The sequence below is a fragment of the Hemitrygon akajei genome, unplaced genomic scaffold, assembly GCF_048418815.1.
Source record: "Hemitrygon akajei unplaced genomic scaffold, sHemAka1.3 Scf000050, whole genome shotgun sequence".
Lineage (NCBI taxonomy): Eukaryota > Metazoa > Chordata > Chondrichthyes > Myliobatiformes > Dasyatidae > Hemitrygon > Hemitrygon akajei.
This window is the reverse complement of record NW_027331936.1, coordinates 2639653-2661766: the sequence shown is the minus strand read 5'-3', so window position 1 is coordinate 2661766 and position 22114 is coordinate 2639653. Positions and strand designations below refer to the sequence as shown.

At 44.2% G+C, this 22114-nt stretch overlaps 2 protein-coding genes across 3 annotated transcripts in view; both read left to right on the top strand.

Moving 5' to 3' along the window:
* LOC140721129 (NACHT, LRR and PYD domains-containing protein 3-like) overlaps nucleotides 1–22114 on the top strand; it is a 752838-nt gene that overhangs the window by 22276 nt on the left and 708448 nt on the right. The gene's annotated exons all lie outside the window — the stretch shown is intronic.
* LOC140721127 (NACHT, LRR and PYD domains-containing protein 3-like) overlaps nucleotides 11207–22114 on the top strand; it is a 301993-nt gene continuing 291085 nt past the window's right edge. For both annotated transcript variants that reach the window (XM_073036001.1, XM_073036002.1), the window contains exon 1: nucleotides 11207–11321. The gene's annotated coding sequence lies outside the window, so the exon portion shown is untranslated. The remainder of the gene's footprint in view (nucleotides 11322–22114) is intronic.

Sequence of the window (22114 nt, the reverse complement as noted above, 5' to 3'; positions counted from 1 at the left end):
GGTGATGCATTTGGAGAGTCCGCATTTTCCTCGAGAAAGGATCACAATCGCCGTTAAATTAACTGCAAGAAATTTGGAAACAAAATAGAAATTTGATCAGCTCCCTGAATGCCCCCATTCTACCGATGCTATGCAGGTTATGGTCTGTTTGGAAGTGGAAAGCGGGAATCCAGTGTGTGCGGTCTCGGTCGCTGCACTCCGGCTGGAGGACAGTGACGGATGTGAGTGTCAGTGGATTGGCGACATTCCCACAGTTTCGAGCGAGGCATCCGAGTTCCACGACTCACGTACCGGTGAGCAGTCGATCGCTCCTGTAAACAACACCATTTCTATTATTAGAGGCGAAATAGCTGAAGGGATTGTTTGTAGCGGTGACAACGTGGCATCATGGAGATATAAAGCACGAGTGCTCCTTTACTGACTCACGGAAGAACAGTCTTACATGTTGGAAATATACTGGACCTTCATTTAAATAAACTCCCACGTTGTTATATGGTCGAAGAGTCTGCACTGATAGAGACTCGGACCTAGAAAAGCAGAGACCAGCATCACTTAAGAAAGCCTAGGATGGTTAAATTATGAAACTGTGGCAATGTCGGCACCAACATAATTGACAGAAGAAGAAAACACTTCGATCGAAGTACGGAAAATGGAAATAAAACCATTAGATGCCTGAATCCTCCATTCCGGAAACACGTTTCAGACGACGGTAGAAACTGTGCTCAGTAACAGTGCGGATACCGCAGCAGAGTAACGACGGCACCATACATAAAGTAACCAGCTCCGGCATCTTACCGGGGACACCAACCGCTACAAGTGTGGGATAGAAAATGGCCGCGATGTAGTAAATCGCCGCATATCCCATATTCCGTCAGAAGCAGCGTTCAGTTGTACGGAGCGTTTCAGCTGCTCAGATGGACTGGTGATCGGTTTAGCAGACTTTTATTGAGGAGAGAGCAATTCCACTGAGGCAATTAGCGTGGCGATCACGTCAGGGACATTAGTGTAAACCAACTGCAAAAATAATAACGTTAAACTATTTTTACTCAATGTCCCTGTGTCATTAATTTTACTCCTCAAGGGATATTGCAATCTATTTACTTTAAAACAAAATATGATGTGAATTTTCCATGTTAATTTCCATGATACATGGCTTCAGCTATTTAAATAGGACGTTTTTTGTATCTGTGTTACTTTTAAAGTCGGCATGCATATTGAAGTCGATTTATTTTGTAATATTTGACCGTGCACATTCGCTTCTGAAATTGAGGGAAGGAGTTTGTTCTGGCGGGTGAACTGGAGAACACTTCTTTATTAAAGGGGAACATCCGTTCATTCTTTTCTTTCGTTCATTCCGTCATTCCGGGCGGTGTGAGTGATGGAATTGACAATGCCAGCTGACATGTATTACAATAACACTGCACTTCTATTCCTCCAAATAATTCAAAAGATCGACAGCGATATTCCAGAGGCCTGTGATCAAAAAGGGAACGTGTCCTGGGAAATTAGCGAGGGCTGAGGACAGTTTGAAGAACAATGTTTTCCAGCGCACACATGGGCGGTTTGGCAGGAACCTGACCTCTGCCAGTGAATGACCTGACCACCACATACCCGTGACGTGCGATGCATTCTATTTAACTTTAAAGATATGCTCAAACCAGCTACAATTCTACCAGTATTTTGTCATCCATTCTATGTTTGAACAAAAGTAACAGGTAAAATCTGTGAACATTCCGCAGGTTTTCAGGATATTAATTGCCACGAAGTTGTCTGTTTTTCTCCTGATCTGCTTTCCGGTATATTGTCTTTCATACAAACATAGAAAACCTACAACACAATATAGGCTCTTCGGCCCACAACGTTGTGCCGAACATGTCCCTACCTTAGAAATTACTAGGTTTACCCATAGCTCTCCATTTTTCAAAGCTCGATGTACCTATGCAAAAGTATCTTAAAAGACCCTATCGTATCCGCCTCCACCACCGTTGTTGGCAGCCCATTCCACGCACTCGCCACTCTCTGCGTAAAAACACATACCCCTGACATCTCTGTACATACACCCAAGCACCTTAAACCTGTGTCCTCTTGCGTCAGCCATTTCAGCCCTGGGAAAAAGCCTTGAAACTTGGTTCGAAAAAAGAGGGATGTCTACAATAGATATAGGCAGCATGGAGTAAAGGAATTGCTCGAGGAATATAAAGAATGTAAAAGGAAACTTAAGAAAGAGATTAGAAAAGCTAAAAGAAGTTACGAGTTTGGTTTGGCAAATAAGGTGGAAGTAAATCCGAAAGGCTTCTACAGTTATATTAAAAGCAAGAGGATAGTGAGGGATAAAATTGGTCCCTTAGAGAATCAGGGTGGTCAGCTATGTGTGGAGCCGAGGGAGATGGGAGAGATTTTGAACGATTTCTTCTCTTCGGTATTCATTAAGGAGAAGGATATTGAATGGTGTAAGGTGTGGGTAACAAGTAAGGAAGTTATGGAACCTATGACAATTAAAGAGGTGGAAGTACTGGCGCTTTTAAGAAATTTAAAAGTGGATAAATCTCCAGGTCCTGACCGGATATTCCCCAGGACCTTGAGGGAAGTTTGTGTAGAGATAGCAGGAGCTCTGACGGAGATCTTTCAGATGTCATTAGAAACGGGGATTGTGCCGGAGGATTGGCGTATTGCTCATGTGGTTCCATTGTTTAAAAAGGGTTCTAGAAGTAAGCCTGGCAATTATAGACCTGTCAGTTTGACATCAGTGGTGGGTAAATTAATGGAAAGTATTCTTAGAGATAGTATTTATAATTATCTGGATAGACAGGATCTGATTAGGAGTAGCCAGCATGGATTTGTGCGTGGAAGGTCATGTTTGACAAAACTTATTGAATTTTTTGAAGTAGTTACGAGGAATGTTGACGAGGGTAAGGCAGTGGATGTAGTCTATATGGACTTCAGCAAGGCCTTTGACAAAGTTCCACATGGAAGGTTAGTTAAGAAGGTTCAGTCGTTAGGTATTAATGCTGGAGTAATAAAATGGATTCAACAGTGGCTAGATGGGAGATGCCAGAGAGTAGTGATGGATAATTGTTTATCGGGATGGAGGCCGGTGACTAGCGGGGTGCCTCAGGGATCTGTTTTGGACCCAATGTTGTTTGTAATATACATAAATGATCTGGATGATGGGGTGGTAAATTGGATTAGTAAGTATGTTGATGATACTAAGGTAGGAGGTGTTGTGGATAATGAGGTGGGTTTTCAAAGCTTGCAGGGAGATTTATGCCGGTTATAAGAATGGGCTGAACGTTAGCAGATGGAGTTTAATGCTGAGAAGTGTGAGGTTCTACATTTTGGCAGGAATAATCCAAATAGAACATACAGGGTAAATGGTAGGGCATTGAGGAATGCAGTGGAACAGAGAGATCTAGGAATAACTGTGCATAGTTCCCTGAAGGTGGAGTCTCATGTAGATAGGGTGGTGAAGAAGGCTTTTGGAACGCTGGCCTTTATAAATCAGAGCATTGAGTACAGAAGTTGGGATGTAATGTTAAAATTGTACAAGGCATTGGTAAGGCCAAATTTGGAATATTGTGTACAGTTCTGGTCACCGAATTATAGGAAAAATATCATTAAATTAGAGAGAGTGCAGAGACGATTTACTAGGATGTTACCTGGGTTTCAGCACTTAAGTTACAGAGAAAGGTTGAACAAGTTAGGTCTCTATTCATTGGAGCGTAGAAGGTTGAGGGGGGATTTGATCGAGGTATTTAAAATGTTGAGAGGGATAGATAGAGTTGACGTGAATAGGCTGTTTCCATTGAGAGTAGGGGAGATTCAAACGAGAGGACATGATTTGAGAGTTAGGGGGCAAAAGTTTCAGGGAAACACGAGGGGGTATTTCTTTACTCAGAGAGTGATAGCTGTGTGGAATGAGCTTCCTGTAGAAGTAGTAGAGGCCAGTTCAGTTGTGTCATTTAAGGTAAAATTGGATAGGTATATGGACAGGAAAGGAGTGGAGGGTTATGGGCTGAGTGCGGGTAGGTGGGACTAGGTGAGATTAAGAGTTCGGCACGGGCTAGGAGCGCCGGAATGGCCTGTTTCCGTGCTGTGATTGTTATATGGTTATATATGGTTATCCACACGATCAATGCCTCTCATTACCTTATACACCTGAATCAGCTCACATCTCATCCTCCGTCGCTCCTAGGATAAAAGGCCGAGTTCACTCAACTGTTTTCATAAAACAATCGTCACTATGAGTATGTACAGAACAGCGGATGTGTTCAAGCTCGCCTGTCAATCACACTTCCTTCTGCTCCTGCAGTGCACCGCTCCGTGCCGATTGTGGTTCTCGTACCGGTGAGCCACCCTCGGCTTATTGGAGAGAGTCTCACCACTCTGTTTCCATTGTGGAACTCGCACTAATGTGCGGCCGTCGGTGGATTCGAGCAAGTAGTACCTCTGCCTTCAAATGTATTCTCCCAAAGAGAAACACCTCGTAACATTCGGATTGAGCTCCATCTGTAATTTCTCAGGGCTGCTCTGCGTCCTGTCACTGTCCTGTTGAAATCGGTGACAACCTTCTAAAATCATTCATAAAAACCCAAAAGCCGGGGGTCTGAAACTGATCCGTGCAGGACACCACTGGTTACCGACATCCAGGGAGAAAACGCTTGATCTACAACTACAGTCTGCCTTCTGTGGGCGTCAGTCCTGAATCCACCAGCCAACTCTCCCTGGATAACAAGCCTTCTGACGCTATGAACGGTCCTACCATGTTTAACCGTTTCAAATGCCTTATTAAGATCTATTTATACCAGATAAAGTTTTCTACCTTTACCAATGTGTTTTGTTACATCCTCACCGAATTGAACCAGGCAGTGAGCTATGACCTGCCTCTCCCAAAGCCATTCTGATTCTCCGAAATCAAGTTCTCCCAAACCTTGCAAATTAGGTTTCTTGGAATGTTCTCCAATAATTTGCCCGTCACTGAAGTAGGATGCACTGGGCTATGATATACAATGGTATCTTTACTCCCTTTCCCGAGCAAAGAGATAATATTTCCATCTCCAATCCCCTGATAGTGCATGTGCGGCAGTGATAACGCAAAGGTAATCGCCAAGGGCGCAGCAATCTCTTCCTCCGCTTCCCACAGTAACCTGGGGTTTCTCGCAACTTCACAAGAGGACTTATCTATCCGAATGTTTTTCAATCGTTCCTGTGCATCCTCTTTTCTAACCTCGTCCAGTTGTCGCACGTAAGCCCGTTTGACGGTTCCTCACAAACGCCAGGATCTCTCACTGGTGAAAATTGAAGTGAAGTCCTCATTAAGGACCTGTCCCACCTCCACCAACTCCAGTCGTATCTTTCATCATTATCCCAGACCGGTCCTACTCTCACTCTACTCATCCACTTCTTCGCACACATCTAGAATGTCGCGGGATTTTCATTAATCCCGCTGTAGGCCTTCTGTAGAGGTTTCAAGTTCTCCTCATTCCATTCTTCAGTTCGTCCCTGGCTGCCTTGCAACTCTACAGCCGTGTCCGATCCTAGCTTTCTAAACCTGGTTAGTTTAATTCTTTCTCTTAACTAGATGAACATCTCTGTCAAACATAGTGGATTCACCTACCCAGAACCGTATGTATGTGCTGCCTAAAGTACCTCCTCATTTCTGTTGTGCATTTTCCAGGGTACATCCATTCCCAGTTTTAGCTCTGAGATTCCAGCCTAAACCATCGTAATTCCATTTAGCTAATTCATTAATTTGGAAATTTCGGTCCTGTGGAGAGATAGCAGGACAGTGTCGTCAGTTCGGGGACTGACATAGGTTCGTAGGGAGAGATCGTGGTAACGGGATTTGTTTGGGGACTGACAGGCGGGTGCGGGGACAGAGCTGGGCAGTGTGATTAATTCGGGGACTGACATAGGTTCGGGGGAGAGATCGCGGTAAGGGGATGCGATTGGGGACTGACACGCGGGTGTGGGGAGAGAGCAGGGCAGCGGGTTGGTTTGAGGACTGACTCAGGACTGTGGAGAATAAGCTGGGACTGAACGGGGCATTGGGGTTAGTTTGGGGTGACACGAGGCTGGGGAGATAGCGAGATGGTGGCATTATTTTGGTACTGGCACAGGTCTCTGGGATTAGTGTTGGTTTGTCCTTCAATGCCAATGCCAGTTCTCCACGCCGTCCTCCTTTATTTCGAAACTTATTTAAAGTCAACATCTTGTGGCCACAGAAAGGCGACCATTTCCACCGTAACGCTATCAACCCCGGCCAGGGTTTAACACACCGATAGCGTTCCACCGGTCACTCCTCTGTCCACACTGTGAGCAAAAGCCCCACCCTCGTCGTGGGCCCTCAAAGCTCACCAGTGTCCTTCTTTCCTCTGGCGTCGTGTGTCTCCTGTGTGTCCCGTGTGTCTGAGTAAAAAGTCGACTGACCTGGCATATATCTCCAAGTGCTGAACACCAGCTCTCCATCACATAACTCCGCCTTTCGTTGTCCAAGGCAACTCATAGACTTTCTCCCTGCTGCTGAAATAGCGCACAAACTGTTCTCTCTCTCTCTCTCTCTCTCTCTCTCTCTCTCTCTCTCTCTCTCTCTCTCTCTCTCGTTTAAAGGAAAAGTCCACTTTAGAATAATCCTTCAGGTCTCGTCACACCTCTCTTCTGTCAGGAAGAATTTTGATGAAACAGCAAAATTTGCGTCTTAACTATCGATTATGCAGCTTAAAGCAATACATGTGTAATTATTAGGTAACAGCAAAGCATTACAAACTTTAACTTCGCATCTAGTCAAACAATCTGCTGTATCACTGTCAGTGCCTTTCACGTGTTTTACTTACATGTCATACTCTTACAAGATCAGACTCCAGTTAAGCAACCTTCTATTCTTATCCTTCATTTTACACAGAAACACGAATGAATTATGGTCCGTGTAAACCACATGTGGTTTCCGCGCAGGACATATGTAGACATCGAAGCATTGCAATGCTAACATGAGCGCTAGCAACTCTTTTTCAACAGTGGAGTAATTTTCCTGATGCACATTAAATTTCTTTGAGAAATGAACTACGGGATGTTCAATTTCATCATCATGCTTTAACCATATAACAACTACAGCACGGAAACAGGCCATCGCGGCCCTTCTAGACCGTGCCGAACACTGACTCTCACCTAGTCCCACCGACCTGCACTTTTGCAACAATACCGCCCCAGCAGCTTCACCAAGAGCGTCTACCGCCATTGGAAATGGTTTAGTGAAATCAGGTGCTTTCAGTACAGGGTGACAACACAGAATGGTTTTCAGGAGGTCAAATGCCTCTTGGCAGAGGTCATTCCACACAAATCTTTCACTCTTCCCTAGGAGTTTCGTTAGAGGGAGAGCAATGTCTGCGAAGTTCTTACAAAACTTACGGTAATACCCAACCATTCCTAAAATCCTTCATAACGCTTTCCTGCCTGTCGGAACGGGAACCTCAGGAATAGTCTGAACCTTGGCCTGCATAGGTGTCAGCTGGCCCTGGCCTATTACATATCCAAGATACGTGACAGTGGCGCGGCCAAATTCACTTTCAGCGAGGTTTACAGTGCGATTTCCCTTTGACAGCCTTTCAAACAGTTTCTCTACTGCTGAGATATGCTCCTCCCAGGTGTTATTCCATACAGCCAAGTCATCAATATAAATCACTGTATTCTTTAAATCCTGAATCACTGAATTCATCATCCTTTGCATCATCCCTGGAGCAATTTTCATCCCACACGGTAAAACATTGTACTCATACAATCCAGATGGTGTCACAAATACAGATATTTCTTTCGCCCTTTCAGTTAATGGAACACACCAGTAACATTTCAACTGGTCAATCTTCGTAAGGTATTTAGCCTTCCCCACTCTGTCAATACAGTCATCCGCTCTTGGAATGGGATAAGCATCTGCCTTAGTTACTGCATTAACTTTCCTGTAATCAGTACAGAATCTCATACTCCCATCCGACGTAGGGACAATCACGCACGGTAACGCCCAGTCTGAAGTGGATGGCATAATTATGCCGGCTGTTAACATATATTCAATTCCTTGTTTAACCATTTTATTTTTGTCTTGGTTCATTCTGTAAGGGTGCTGCTTAATCGGATTAACTTCATCTACAATTACGTCATGCACCACAGCCGTACAGGGCCTTGGAATGTCAGGGAATAAATCTTTATACTTGGTAATTAAACTCTTCAGTTGTTTACGTTGCTTTGACTGCAAATGCTGAGTCTTTCCATCAAGATTTTTCAAAACATCAGAAGTTCTGAGTCTTGTGGAAACTACGCGGAGCTCTGGTATCCCAGTACCAGACACCACAATCTCCTCCGTTGTTATAACGGTACTCACTGGTGCAGGGTCTGGGTCATGATAACCCTTGATGATATTTACGTGGACGATCTGCGTAGCCTTTCATTGGTCAGGAGTTCTAATAACATAATTTAAAGAATCAATTTTCTTAATTATTTCACATGGTTCACTAAATCTCGCTAGCAGGGGGTTGGTAAGGAGAGGGAACATGATCAGGACCCTTTCTCCAGAACGATATCTCTGCTCCCTCGGTCTTCTGTCATAGTCCTGTTTCATGTTTATCTGGGCGTGTTGTAAATTCTGCTTCACAAAGTCACAAGCCTTGTTAAGTCTGTCTCTGAATTCCTAAACATAACTCAGCACGCACCTACACACATTCTGATCTGACCATTGCTGTCTGAGTAGGGTCGATGGTGACACAATGTGCTTATCTCTCAATTCTTTAACCAACCCCCGGAATGTTTTTGAAGTAACGTTACTTCAGATTGGATTTCTTTAGGTAGACATATCAGTGTGAAAAAATTTGATAAGTGATTTTACCACAGTCTTGGCCTTGATGTTCCCGAGAGGCACCGCTTCATGGAACCTAGACATCGCACACATGATGGTTAACAAATCCTCATAACCAGCTGCAGTCCTTGGCAATGGGTCAACACAATCCACTATGATCCCAGAAAAAGGTTCACCAAAAGCAGTTATTGGTCTAAGTGGTGACGCTGGGATCACCTGATTAGGTTTTCCTGCACCCTGACAGGTATGGCAAGTCCTGCAAAAGTTCACAACATGCTTCCTTAAATTAGGCCAGTAGAATTCCTTCCTCATGCTGTTTACTGTCTTCCTCACTCCAAAGTGTCCACCTAAAGACATACTATGAGCCATGTTTAAAATCTCAGCCCTGTAAACTTTCGGGACCACAACTTGATGTTCAATGTCACAATCCTCACTTGCAGGCACAGTAGGGGATCTCCACTTCCTCAGTGACACCCCATCCTTAAGATAATATTCTACTGACTCCTCTCTCTCTGAACCTACACTTCTGTGAGAGCTATCTCCTTTAAAGCAGCAGCTGATTTTTAGACATGCTTCGGGTCACTGCGCATGTGAGGTTCACATCAGTATCTGTGCGTGTGTCGTCAGACACAAGCTTGCTTGTTAGCTGTACTGCTGAATAAACTTCACCCTGGATAGGTGCCAACCTAATATTTACCAAACCCAGTACCATTACTAAGCTTGCGAAGACCACGTTTACATTATGAAAATTCCCAAACAACCCATCCATTCTGTTCTTTCGACTTTCAGCTTTACTCGTCTCTATAGCAACCCAGTCAGGTGGTCTCTCAAAACCAAAACAATCCTTTCTCTCCGCATTACAATCGTGAAAAACAACTCCACAACCTTGAATGTGTTTACTTCCTATTGCGAAAACAAAATTCAACAGAGATTCACATAATTTACAGGCCATTGCCCTGCAAGCAGGGACAAAGGTCGCGAAACCAGTCCAAACCTCCCAAGTTCTTTATTCAAAAATCCAGAAACAGCACCTTTCTCCATATTTCCAATAAGATTCACATCACCAACTTTCAACTCATCACCAACTTTTAGAACACCGTGTAACACAAATAACTGAGAATCCTCAATTTCCACTGGCACCTAGGTTAACCCTTTATTCGCTGAACCAAGTCCATCCGGCTGAAAAAGACGGCATTCCTTTTCCACCGAGTCAGACAAAGTCAGACACCTCAGACGGGAGGCAGCAGGTATTGAAGAGGTCGGTGAGCCCGAACTTGGAATACTGCCTTTGGGTTTGGACGCCTGTTAAGTACCTCGTAACGGGTTAAAGAGCCAGCAGAAATGGGCACACACGGAGTCTGTGTCTGCCGTTATAAACTCTATTTTATTAGTAACTACGTGAGTAAAGTAATATAAAACGAGATAAAGTAAACAGTTTAGCAGAGTTTATGCACATATATAGGTGAGTAAATAAGCTTCCCCAGCTCAGGTGATTGGGTGATACAGTCTCACGGTGGGATGGTAAGTAATCAGTTCAGTTCTGGAATTTGGTTTGAGTAGAGTTGGAGAGAGAGAGTTAGAGTGTTGGTTTGTCTTCCAATGCCGATGCCGATCCTCCACGTCGTCCTCCTGTTCCCGAAAGTTATTTAAAAGTCACCAACTTGTGACCACAGAAAAGGGGATGCCGTCTTCTGTGGTGGAGTTATCAACCCCAGACCAGGGTTAAACACACCGATATCTCCGCACCGGTCACCCCTCTGTCCTCACTGTGAGAAAAAACCCCACCCTTGTCGTGGGCACACAAAGCTCACCAGTGTCCTCCTTGCCTCAGGAGTCGTGTGTCTCCTGTGGTGTGTCTTGTGTGTCTCTGGTGTGTGTCTGCTGTGGTGTGTCTTGTGTGTCTCTGGTGTGTGTCTGATTAAAACGTCAACTGACCTTATATATATCTCCAAGTGCTGAACACGAGCTGTCCGTCATATAGCTCTGCCTCTCAGTTTCCAAGGCAACTCACAGACTTTCTGTCTCCCTGCTGCTGAATTAGTACACAAGCTGTTCGCTCCCTCTCTCTCTAGTTTAAAGGAACAGTCCACTTTAGAATAATCCTTCAAATCTCGTCACGATCTAAACATAGCTACAAGACCTGTGATATATTCGCATATTCTTAAGAAAGTTTTGTTGTTAGAATCTCAGCTGACGGCGGAAATTGCAAAATTTTGCACAATTTCATGGACGTACATGAATGTGTAAGTCACGTGAGTCCTTTTCCTGCTCCCATTTTACCGCAGATCTGCCTTGTTTTCGAGGCTCCGCCCCCAGCTCTGATGACATAAATTACAGTCCTGACTTCCCTTCAGTTCTGTTTTGAAGCGGGTCGGCGGCGGCGGCGGATCGTCTGTAGGATCCGGATTAGGGGACGACCATCACCGCCAGAATCGGGAATCCGGGGGAGAGTTCACTATCCCGGCGTGAAAACAAGTTCTCATCGGTGAGTACTGAGGCTGGTCCCGAGTGTGGACGTCTGATGTAAGGTAATGCACCCAGTTAACTTCCCCGATCTGGCGGCCTCTCTGCGCTTGCTGGACAGAACCTGCCGGGGTCGGTCTGTGTTGTGGGACCTTCACTACATACCGAATGAGATGAGCCGCCGCTCAGCCCCTCTTGCCCTGGTCCTGGGAGCGTGATGGGGTGGTGATACCGAGGCTGCACTCATCCATTGAGGTTTATCCCGCAAACTTTACCTTCGTCACCCAGTCCCGCATCGGGTCCAAACTTCACCTGGATCGATAGTCGGTGTCTACAATTGTTTTACATCATTCCAGGGCGCGGGAAGCGACCCTTCCACCTGTTGTGTCCTTGCAGACAAAGAAGGTTAAACCGAGTAATCGCACCTTCGGGACACTGCTCCATCTGTCTGAGTAGATCCATCTTTCACCCGTTCAGACAAGGCAGTGAGATCCAGATTTCTCACGGCCTCTCGTTCAGGGTGGCCATCGTTGTGTTTTCTGTTTTCTCTGCATGAGCTCTCTCTCTCTCTCTCTCTCTCTCTCTCTCTCTCTCTCTCTCTCTCTCTCTCTCTCTCTCTCTCTCTCTCTCTCTCTCTCTCTCTCTCTCTCTCTCTCTCTCTCTCTCTCTCTCTCTCTCTCTCTCTCTCTCTCTCTCTCTCACTGTAAAGATCAAAAATGGACTAAGCAATAACATGGATGGGAAGAAGGAGGAGGTCCTGCAAGGAGAGTTTAGGGAGTAAGGTGCAAAGTTGAAGAACAGGACCTCCAGGGTTGTAATCTCAGGATTTCTACCAGTGCCACGTGCTAGTGAGGCTAGAAATAAGGAGATAATGAAGCTAAATATGTGGCTAAGGAGCTGGTGTAGGAGGGACGGCTTCATGTTTCTGGACAATTGGGCCTCGTTCCAGGGAAGGTGGGACCTGTTCAGACGAGACAGGTTGCAACTGAACTGGAAGGGGACTAATATCCTTGCAGGAAGGTTGGCTAGGGCTGTTCCGGAGGTTTGAACTAGATTTGCAGGGGGAGGGGAGCCAGAGTATTAGGGCAGATAGTGAGGTGTAGAAGGATAAAGGTCATGCGAGAACTGCAAGCATAGTTCACGTAGTAAAGCCAGATCTAACATTTAAAAACATTTTGAGGAAAGAGAAGCAGAATAAAGGGTGTAAAGGTAGAAGGGCTTAAGTGAGTGTACTTCAATGCAAAAAGTATCAGCAACAAAGGTGATGAACTGAGAGCTTGGATACATGAATTATTACGGAGACCCGGCTGGCACCAGGGCAGGAATGGATTCTCAATATTTCTGGATTTCAGTGTTTTAAAAGGGATAGAGAGGGCGGAAAAAGGGCAGGACGGTAGCATTACAGGTCAGGGATATTATTAGAGCTAGAGAAAGGCTGGGTAATGTAGCAGGATCCTCTTCTGAGTCAGCATGGGTGGGTCAGGAACAGGAAGGGAGCAGTCACTCTATTTCGAGTATTCTATAGGCCCCCTGGTAGCAGCAAAGATACTGAGGAGCAGATTGGGGGGCAGATTTTGGAAAGGTGTTAAAATAATGGGTGACTTTAACTTCCCTAATACTGATTGGCACTTGATTAGTTCAATGGTTTGGATGGGGCAGAGTTTGCTAAGTGTGTCCAGGACGGATTCCTGTCACAGTATGTTGACAGGCCGACTAGGGGGAATGCCATACTGGATCTAGTATTAGGTACGAACCGGGTCAATCACAGATAACTCAGTGGGTGAGAATCTGCGGACAGCGACAACCGCTCCCTGGCCTTTAGCATTATCATGGAAAAGGACAGAATCAGAGAGGACAGGATTTTTTTTTTAATTGGGGAAGGGCAAATTGTGAGGCTATAAGGCTAGAACTTGCGGGTGTGAATTGGGATGATGTTTTTGCAGGGAAATGTACTATCGACATGTGGTCGATGTTTAGGGATCTCTTGTAGGATGTTAGGGATAAATTTGTCCCAGTGAGGAAGGTAAAGAATGGTAGGGTGAAGGAACTATGGGTGACAAGTGAGGTGGAAAATCTAGTCAGGTGGAAGAAGGCAGCATACATGAGGTTCAGTAAGCAAGGATCAGATGGTTCTACTGAATATAGGGTAGTAAGAAAGGAGCTGAAGAAGGGGCTGAGGAGAACAAGAAGGGGATATGAGAAAGCCTTGGCGAGTAGGGTAAAGGAAAACCCCAAGGCATTCTTCAACTATGAGAAGAGCAAAAGGATGACAGGAGGGAAGGTAGGACAGATTAGAGATAAAGGTGGGAAATGTGCCTGGAGGCTGTGGAAATGAGCAAGGTCCTCAATGAATACTTCTCTTCAGTATTCACCAATGAGAGGGAATGTGAAGACGGTGAGGACAATATGAGTGAGGTTCAAGATCTGGAACATGTTGATATTAAGGGAGAGGAGGTGTTGGAGTTGTTAAAATACATTAGGACGGATAAGTCCCCGGGGTCTCACGGAATATTCCCCAGGTTGCTCCACGAAGCGAAGGAAGAGATTGCTGAGGATCTTTCTGTCCTCGTTGTCCACGGGAATAGTAGCGGAGGATTGGAGGGAGGCGAATGTTGTCCCCTTCTTCAAAAAAGGTAGTAGGGATAGTCCGGGTAATTATAGACCAGTGAGCCTTACGTCTGTGGTGGGAAAGCTATTGGAAAAGATTCTTAGAGATAGCAGCTATCGGCATTTAGAGTATCATGATCTGATCAGGGACAGTCAGCATGTCTCTGTGAAGGATCGTGTCTAACAAGCCTGATAGAGTTTTTTTTCAGGAGATAATCAGGCATATAGATGAGGGTAGTGTAGTGGATGCGATCTACATGGACTTTAGTAAGGCATTTGACAAGGTACCACAAGGTAGGCTCATACAGAAAGTCAAAAGGGAGGTGATCCAGGGAAGGTTGGCCGGTTGGATTCAGAATTGGCTTCCCTGCAGAAAGCAGAGTGCCGTGGTGGAGTAAGTACATTCGGAATGGAGGGTTGTGACTTCTGGTGTCCCGCAAGAATCGGTTCTGGGACCTCTAATTTTCGTGATTTTTATTAACGACCTGGATGTAGGAGTTAAAGGGTGATTTGGCAAGTTTACAGACAACATAAAATCTGGTGGTGTTGTGGATAGTTTTGAGGATTGTCGAAGACTGCAGAGAGACATTGTTAGGATGCAGAACTGGGCTGAGAAGTGGCAGACGGAGTTCAACCCGGAGAAGTGTGAGGTGGTTCATTTTGGAAGGACAAACTCCAAGGCAGAGTACAAAGTAAAGGGCAGGATACTTGGGAGTGTGGAGGAGCAGGGAGATCTGTGGGTACATGTCCACAAATCCTTGAAAGTTGCCTCACAGCTAGATAGGGTAGTTAAGAAAGCTTATGGGGTGTTAGCTTTCATAGGTCGAGGGATAGAGTTTAAGAGTTGCGGAGTAATGATGCAGCTCTATAAAGCTCTGGTTAGGCCACACTTAGAGTACTGTGTCCAGTTGTGGTCGCCTCACTATAGGAAGGATGTGGAAGCATTGGAAAGGGTACAGAGGAGATTTTACAGGATGCTGCCTGGTTTAGAGAGTATGCATTATTATCAGAGATTAAGGGATCTAGGTATTTACTCTCTGGAGAGAAGTAGGATGAGAGGAGACATGATAGAGATTTTAAGAGGAATAGATAGAGTGGATAACCAGCGCCTCTTCCCCAGGACACCACTGCTCAATACAAGAGGCTGTGGCTTTAAGGTAAGGCGAGGACACTTCAACGAGAATATTAGGAGGTTTTTTACTCAGAGAGTGGTTGGTGCGTGGAATGCACCGACTGAGTCAGTGGTGGAGGCAGATACACTATTGAAATTTACGAGACGACTAGACAGGTATATGAAGGAATTTAAGGTGGAGGGTATTATGGGGGCAGGGCTTAAAGGTCGGCACAACATTGTGGGCTGAATGACCTGTACTGTGCAGTATTGTTCTATGTTCTATTATCAAACCTTTCCCACAAAAATGAGAATATTTAGTTCTCCTCTGGTCGGCTGGCACATCACCTATAACTATGACCGTTTTGTATGTCTCTGCCAGCGTTCGCGCAGTTTCAACACTAGCGTCCCAAATGTTTCCAGGGAATATGTTGTCAGGCCTGGCGATTTATCCATCTATACTCACTTCAAGCGAGCAAGCACATGTTTCGTAAACTGGACATAACCCATGACCTGACGAACGTTTCCTCATTTCTATGTCTCTATATCTGTCTCTCAAGTACATGCACACCCAGATAAATCATTGAAGATCTCCCCTATTTCTTTCGGCTCCATGCGTACATGAGCACGCTGATCTTCAGAAGTTCGTATAACCAGTTAACGGGCCAGTAAGGAAACAACGGGTTTTCTTAAATAAATATACTGCCACCAAAGAGTTTGTTATTCGTGGAAATGTGCTTACCACAGTAATTGTTTATAATAACGATTCCTGGAATGAGAAGCCTTATGTATTTGGAGCATTCGCTGTCCCTGGGCCTGTTCTCAAATGGCTGATGGGGGCACGCTGGGACGGGGAAACTCACTGAAACGTGGCAAATACTGACGTCTGCATCTAGTGGACGGATAAAGATGTTTTCATCAGGAGAGATGTCTTGGAACAGATAGCACAACCTCACAAATCACTGCGATGTATCTACAAACCTTCTCCTCCATCATTCTATCCATTAGTAGGGTCAGAAACTTGCCTGTATTGTCAACTGTACTTTTACGTTATTCGAAGCTACAAAAATTTGATTGAAAACTTTTAATCGCTTAACTAAGCAAAGAAGGAAATTTCATGACTATCACCACAATGTATTGTGTAATGTATTTTGTAAATAACAGATAACCGACTTTTGAAGCAGACTGACCGTATTTAATGACCAGCTTCAGCACTGCTGCAAGTGTTGTGGAGAAGGAACTGACAGCAGATTTACTTGATACTGGTATTTTAGTTTGAGCATTTCAACATTTCTGAGTGTTCAGTATTCATTCTGTTCATAAGCAAACTCAAAACATGTGAGGTTGAGACAGTTACTTCCTTTTTGCTTTGCTTCTGGTGAGCCTCTTCCTCAGTCACCGGGGTAACAGGACACCAGAACTTCAAGGAGGGAAGATTTTATCCAACTGTAATTACTGTGGAGGCACAGTGACCTCAGGAACCGGTGTGGATTCCAGGATGCTTTGAGCATTTACTGTATGGAATATATGACGCCTGTATTGCAATGAAGAGATGAGCAATGAATGTTGGGATTGCATCTTGCAACCAGTCAACATTTGTGCATTAAAAGAAAAGAAAAATCTACTCTACTCAGCTTCCAGGACTATAATAACTATTTAATATTTAAACAGATTGTTCCTGTTCCACTACAGGAAATAAGGCTAACTAACTAACCTGGTCTAGGTCTCACTCAACGATAAAATAATCACCAAGTATGCTCAGTTTAGATTAGTTGAAATATATCCGCGTCCGCGTTGTGACACAAGACCCGGAATTCAACACCGATCCCCGTCCAGACAAAGCTTCCTCTATGTTACTATTCCGTCATGGGTTGGTTCAGGAGTGTTATATTTGAACTGGGAATAGCTGAGACACTGCAGCACGTTACTGGGCAGTAAAGAATCCTGGGCCATGGGTTATAAGGCTAGGATGGGGAGACAAGGAATATAGTATTTGCAGTGTTTGGGCTTCGCCCGAGCTTATTGCTTCAACAGATGGGACTGACCGTTCCTCCTTCCGCAATGAAGCAAAAGTTTCGGTCAGATTGACATGGGTTGCGGGGCAATTTAATTACACTGTCTTGTGTGAGACGTCGGGAAGATGTGCGAATGTTTTGGCATGGATTAGGACCCCGTGAGGTTGGGTCCTGGGCTATCACAGAGGTTTTGACCTATATATAATGGACCCGTCGATCAAGCTGCTCGGGCACATAAAGTGATGAGTTAGTAGTTATGTTCTGTGCTCAGATGTTTTCTTCTGGAGGTCCTTTGGAATCAGTGAAGAAAATGAGTTACCCTTCCTTCCCTCACAGTGAGAGGCTGTGAATTAATGGGCTGCTCCATGTTTGCCAGTAAACACGATCCGGTGTTTAGTGTTCAATCCGTGTTTGGAAAGTCCCTCTCACTGTTCCCTGCGGTCAGCTAGTGCGAGTCAAATAGAAACTCCAGAGGGAGAAGCTAAAGACAGGCGCATCGATATTGCAGAAGTACTATCATTGCAGTGGTGTACAGGGAATTACCGAGGCAGGAGAGGGGAATTGGCCAGAATCACTCGCAGGGATGGCAGCAGAGCAGCAATTTGTGGGAAGATGGAGGACTGGTGAGGTTGTAAAAACAAACAAAAAGTCATTGGGAAGGTAAAGGTGAAATAACAAAGATAACGAACCAATATTAAAGATGTTACTAAACGTTTCTTCAGATTTATGAAGTGTAAAAGAGAGGCTCGACTGGATATCAGAACGCTGGAAAAGGACACAGGAGTGGTAGTAAAGGGGGGGGGGGCAGCAATGGCGGCCGAACTGAAGATACATTTTACACCAGTCTTCATAGAGGAAGACACTAGGACTGTATTGGAAGCTCCTGGTGTCAGGGGGCATGAAGTGTGTGAAGTTAGCATATTTAGAGAGAGAGATTTCTTGGGAAACTGAAAGGTCTGAAGTTAGATATGTCACCTGGACTAGATGGTGTGTACCCCAGAGTTCTAAAAGTGGTGGCTGAATGGATCGTGAGACATTAATAATGTTCTTTCAAGAATCACTAGCTTCTGTAATGGTTCCGGAAGACTTAAAAATTGCAAATGTCACTTCACTCCTCAAGAAAGGAATGGGGCAGAAGGGAGTCCATATGTCAGTTTGTTTGACCTCAGTATTTAGGACGATATAGAAGTTGATTATTAAGGATGTGGTCTCAGGGTACTTTGAGATCCGTCAGAAAATAGGCCGTAGTCTTGCCTGATAAATCTAATGGGGAGTTCTTTGAAGAAATAATAAGCATGATAGACAAAGGAGAATCTGTTGATGCTGTGTATTGGATTCTCAGAACACATGTTGCTTAACAAGCTGCGAGATCATGGCGTTACCAGACAGATTCTGAAATGGATAACGCAGTGTTTGATTGGAAACCACTCCCAGTGACTCGTGATACTCCACAGGAGTCTGCTTTTGGACCGATGATCTTCCGTCATATGTTAATGATTTTGACAATTGAAATGATGACTTTGTTGCAATGATTGCAGGTGGTATGAAGATAGTTGGAGGAGCATGTGGTTTTGAGGATTTAGAAAGGTTACAGAAGGACAAAGAATAATTAGGAAACTGGGCAATGAAATGGAATACAGTGTCGAGAAGTGTATGGTCATGCACTTTGGTAACGTAATTAAAGTGTTAAATATTTTCTAGATAGAAAAGAAAACTGAGGTGCAAAGGGACTTGGGAATCCTTGTGCAGGATTCCCTAAAGTTTAATTTGCAGGTTAAGTCTGTGGTGGGGAAGTCAAATGCGATGTTAGCATTCATCTCAAGAAGAATAGAATATAAAAGCAGGGATGTAATGTTGAAACTTCATAAAGCACCGCTGAGGCCGCACTGGGAGCGTTTTGAGCAGGTTTGGGCCTCTTAACTTCGAAAGGAATGTGTTGTAATTATATAGGATTCAAAGGTTGTTCACGGAAGTGATTCATATGTCATATGACCCGCGTTTGATGCCTCTGGGCCAGTATTCACTAGAATTCAAAAGCATGAGGGGTGACCTTATTGAAACCTAACGAATGGTGAAAATAACTTTGATAGAGTTGCTATGGAGATGATGGTTCCTCTGATGGGCTAGTCTACAAGCAGCTGACCGTACCTCAGAATAGAGGGGTGCCCTATTAGAATGGGGTGAGCAGGAATTTATTTTGCCATAGAATGTTGAATCTGTGGAAGTTTAGCTTTTGCCACAGGCAGCTGTGGTGGCCAAATCTTTGTGAATATTTAAGAGAGAGGTTGATAGATTCCTGATTGGTCAGAGCATGAATGGATATGGTGAAAAGGCAGGAGACTGGGAATGAGAGGAAACTTGGATCAGTCATGATGAAATTGTGGAGTAAACTCAATGAGCCAAATGGCCCTAATTCTGCTCCTATATCGTATGGTCGAGTGGAGATAGAACATAGAATAGTACATCACTGGAACACGCTCTTTGGGAGCAAACTTGGAATCATTTTCCTGAACCGCCTTTTAATCCTCTCCATTGTTAATGCATCCTTTCTTATGTTAGGGGCCCAAAGGTGCTAAGAATGCTCTAAGTGTTGCCTCATCAGGACTTTATAAATTCTCAACAGTACATCCTTTCTTTTATATTACAGTCCTCTAGAAATGAGTCCAAAGATCGCATTTGCCCTCCTCATCACCGACGTATCCTGTACATTAAGCTGCAGGAAAACTACACAAGCCTTCCCAAGTCTCTTTGCACCCTTTTAAAATAATTTTGGCCCAGTTTGTCCATTATCACACAATTAAAATGGGGAATCTTCTTATTATTCTCATGTAACGAGGTGCAATGAAAATCCTGTTGAGTATACCGTCCATACAGAACAACAGAACAGAACAGTACATTGAGCTGATATCAGATAAACAATAACAGAGAGTAGCAATGCATTATTGTTTCACAGAAACAGCAGGGCAGGTAGACAAATGGTGCAAGGTCATAACAAGTTATATTGTGAGGTTAAAGTCCACCTTATCTTGCTGTGGACCGTTCTTTTTTCTTACAGCAGAATGGAAGCCGTTCTTAACCTTGGTTGTAGTGTTTTCTAGTTTTTTAATCTTCTACCCAAGTAGGACTGACTGTCCAGCGCTGCGAGGTGATGCTGTGCCTGTTTTATCGATCACACAGGAAGCTACAGGCACAGTCCATGGTGGGCAGACAGCTTTCCACGATGTCCTCAGCTGTCCACAGCTCTCTGAAGTTCCTTGCAGTCATGAGTAAAGCGGGAGCCGTACGAACGCCTAAGGTATCTTGTTGGGATAATCCCTATGGTAGGTTGATGAAATTTAGTGAGGGACAAAGGTCACAATTCAAAGTTCCTGTTGTTTGTGTTACGGATTCAGCAACAATAAATATATGAGTGAGGCACGGGTTTTTATAACAAATAAAACATTTATTAATCACTGAAAAACAAACCCCCTAAAACGACTAACGCAACCGGAAATCAACTGCTGTGCGGCAGCTTAAACAGTTCTTAAAGGGTTAAAGCTTAAACAGTTCTTAAAGGAAAAAAGCGAAAACAGTTCTTAAAAGTAGTACTGCAAAAGTCCGAAATGCTTACAGTCCATTAAAGAAGAGACTTTTTAGTCGATTTAAATTCTCTTTCACGTCGTGTTGTTGCGGTTCCCAGTCGAACTATACTTTTCCCGGAGAATTTACGAAGATGAAAATGAAACGGCTTAAAGTCACTGACCTTTCCTTTACAAAACTGTACCCAACCCTTTCTGCTATTATTCGCAGGGGTTAACACGGGGACAGCCAACGAATTCCTTCCGAATGAGGATCAAACAAGGTCAAACCTGTTTCACTGACGAAATCGAATTTCCTCGATCTTTTAATTCCCGAACTCCGATCTTCACTCTCCACTGATTTTTAACTGGCTGTATTATAAAGAAACTGCCAGCAATGACCTTTTAAACTTTAGGCATTAAATAAAACTACACCTTTCAACTAAACTGCGTCATAATATTGGACCACGCAGTGGCATGGAGTCAAAATGGCAAATCCAGCCACGAACTGCCAATCTTCACAGGGAGGGATCCTCTTTTTATACCCTGTTAAAAAAACCTGTCACATGACCTCTACTGGCGGGAAAATGACGTCACTCCACCATCACAAGACCATTACCTTAAGTCCAGTATAGCTTCAACACCACTGTCACGTGACAAGAACAAAGATACCCACGGGTACGTAACATTTGTTCCAACTTCATCATCTGAGAATCTTTTCATTCAATATTAATTTAGTATCTGCGTGTTGCTGGTGGACCACCTGTGATTTTCATTGATTCCTTCTCCCACCTGGTTCCATCAGCTTACTCCATGTCGATTTTGTTCAACATTTTTCCAGCTTGTATCCCGTCAAGTTAATGATACATATCAACCATCTTGTTCAACCTCTGTCCAGTCTGTATCCCATCACCTCAATGCTATATATCAACCACCTAGTTTAACCTTTGTCCAGTCTGTATCCCACCACCTCAATGATATATATCAACCACCTTGTTCAACCTCTTCCCAGCCTGTATCCGACCACCTCAATGATATATATCAATCATCTTGTTCAATCTCTGTCCAGTCTGTATCCCACCACCTCAATGATATATATCAACCATCTTGTTCAACCTCTGTCCAGCCTGTATCCCACCACCTCAATGATATACATCAACCATCTTGTTCAACCTCTGTCCAGCCTGTATCCCACCACCTCAATGATATATATCAATCATCTTGTTCAACCTCTGCCCAGCCTGTATCCCACCACCTCAATGATATATATCAACCATCTTGTTCAACCTCTGCCCAGCCTGTATCCCAGCACCACAATGATATATATCAATCATCTTGTTCAACCTCTGTCCAGCCTGTATCCCACCACTTCAATGATATATATCAACCATCTTGTTCAACCTCTGTCCAGTCTGTTATCTTCCACTTCAATGATATATATCAATCATCTTGTTTAACCTATGTTCAGTCTGTATCCTTCCACCTTAATCATATATATCAACAAACTTTTTCAGCCTCTGTCCAG